Below are 2,500 nucleotides of genomic sequence, written 5' to 3' on the forward strand. Positions count from 1 at the left end.
CCTGAGCTTCCTAAGATAATGACAGTTTATTGAGCCGACGCCACTTCAGTCTAACCCTAACCCTAAACCCTAACCCTAATCCTAACCCTGACCCTAACCCAATTCCAACAATTCCAATATTTTGGGGAAAATAGCATCATGGAAATGGTACAGATCGCTTGCACACAATGCGTAATCGCAGCAAATACTTTGTGATGCAGACAGCTATTTTCAGAAATGATTGTGAAAGAAGTGGGCTTTGTTTACTTTCTCAAAGTTTGTCTGTACTGAAAGGATCATGTCAGTTTTTGTAGCGCAGTGGTTTTGAAATAGTCTTCTGGCCAAGAGTTCATGAGAAACAACACAATGGAACTTCAACAACCAGTCTTCCAGATTTCAGGTCTCCTTTGAATTCACTGCCTTTCTCCAGTACTGTCTGTACGTGTCCTCCTCGTTAGTATAGTGGACAGTATCTCCGCCTGTCATGCGGAAGACCGGGGTTCGATTCCCCGACGGGGGGTTCTCTGTTTTCTTCAGGTGCCAGTGAAGACGTGCCACAACACTCTTGGTTACGCATCAAATAGTCCTCAGATTAAGTGGTGGTGGTAGCTGCAGTCGTTCAAGGCGCAAGGTTGTGGTAAAAGATGTGTGAATGGAATGGTGAATTATCAGCTTTATAAGTCTAAACACCATTCAGCAAAGGCTCCAATCAGGTGAACCGGACTAGTCATAGTCAAAGAAAACGTTTTGCCTCCTAACCAGAAGGCTTCGTCAGTTCTGATGAGCTGGGTTGGAGTTCAGGCTTATATTAGGCCCGTTGAATGGGCAGAGGTGTTCATGGACAGGAGGAGGACCAATCCAGTGTGATGGAGTGTGTCACATTGGGTCAGCATTATGCTCACGGGGATGTGTTTATGGGTCCCCACCCATTGGGGATGGGTCTCAATGGGCCATTAATGCAAAGGCTGATCATAGCCCAGGTGGCAATTGGGGTTATTCAGACGTGAATGCCACACTGCACAGGTGTGAAGGACCTGTCCAAGTCTAGATCAGGGGCTAAATCTGCCTAGGGAGGGTGTTTAGGACAGCATTGTATGAGGATGAAAGATGGTGTCTCAGTCCTCCACCTCTGTTTAGAGAGGATTTTTCCACTTTGACAAAAATATCCTCTTTCAAACCATCAGTCTTCTTTTGCCAAAATGCGGACATTGCTGTCTTCAAAAGAGTGTTTCTTGTCCTCAAGATGTAAATGGACTGCTGAGTCTTGTCCAGAGTTAGCACTCCTCTGGTGGGCCACTCGTTTGCGGAGAGGTTGTTTTGTTTCTCCAATGCAAAGGTCTGGGCGCTCTTGGCCGCACCTTGAACTCCTCTGTTACACTTGCAGCACACCTCACCACTGTCTTACACCTGGTATACATGTCCTGCACCACTCCAACGTACTTCTCTACCACTCCAGACTTCCTTGTACAATACCACAACTCTTCTCTTGACACTCTGTCGTATGCTTTCTCCAGGTCCACAGAGACACAGCCATCGTATGTCTCATCAACTTGATCCTTCTGTAGTTGCCACAACACTGGACATCTCCCTTGTTCTTGAAGATGGGCACCGGTCCACTTCTCCTCCATTCCTAAGGGATCTTCACACTCTCAAAGACCTTGTTCAGTGTTCTAGCCAAAAAGTCGAAGGCCACCTCTCGTTAACACTTCCACACCTCCACAGGTACATCATTAGGACCACTGCCTTTCCACTCTTCATCCTCTTCAATGCCCTTCTCACCTCAGCCTTACGAATCTTTGCCATGTCCTGATCTACGAGGGCCACTCCTACTCTTTGTTCTCTCTCATTTTCCTCATTTGTCAGATCTTCAAAGGACTCTTTCCATCTCCCCAACACACTTCTGTTATCAGTCAAAACATTTCCCTCTCTATCCTTGATCACCCTAACCAGCTGCTCGTCCTTCCCATTGCTATCTCTCTCTTTCATCATATCAAGGAAATTTGCAGATGGAAAGAAAGACTCTCCTCAGTGTATCAAGGGCGACTGGAGCGGACTTGTATTTGGCAGCAGCAGCGGAGTAGAACGTGATTGGTCCAACGCGTGGCATGTGACTGGAAACTGATAGGCCGCCGCGGGCTTACTTTTGCCATGTCTGAAGCTGATTGGCTGCTGTGGGCTTACTTTGGCAGAGTTGACGGGAGCCATGAGGCGCGCAATTCTCTGACGGGGAGTTTCTTTTCTTCTTTCATTCATATTTGCCATAAGTCATTAGTTCTTCTTCCTCAGAAGCCTTTTTGCGCAATTCAAATGGTATATCTTGAAAGCTATGGTGTACAAAAGCTGTTTCCGCCCGGTCTCGAACCGGGGACCTTTCGCGTGTGAGGCGAACGTGATAACTACTACACTACTGAAACATCTGGTATCAATTTGGTAGCTGACCACCCAAGGCACACAAACAAACATCGATAAACGCACCACTGAGCTCACGAATTTGGCCTCCATCTTCCTGATAAATCTTCAA

At 46.8% G+C, this 2,500-nt stretch overlaps 2 non-coding genes across 2 annotated transcripts; one reads left to right on the plus strand and one right to left on the minus strand.

Annotated features, from left to right (window-relative positions):
- The first annotated feature begins 427 nt into the window (after positions 1-427).
- Positions 428-499, plus strand: trnad-guc (transfer RNA aspartic acid (anticodon GUC)). Its single transcript has one exon. It is a non-coding gene; the product is annotated as a tRNA-Asp (tRNA).
- Positions 500-2,320: 1,821 nt separating this feature from the next.
- On the minus strand, positions 2,321-2,393 carry trnav-cac (transfer RNA valine (anticodon CAC)). The gene has a single exon. It is a non-coding gene; the product is annotated as a tRNA-Val (tRNA).
- Between the last annotated feature and the right edge of the window lie 107 nt (positions 2,394-2,500).

Source organism: Synchiropus splendidus, chromosome 5 (genome assembly GCF_027744825.2).
Source record: "Synchiropus splendidus isolate RoL2022-P1 chromosome 5, RoL_Sspl_1.0, whole genome shotgun sequence".
NCBI classification, from domain to species: Eukaryota; Metazoa; Chordata; class Actinopteri; order Syngnathiformes; family Callionymidae; genus Synchiropus; species Synchiropus splendidus.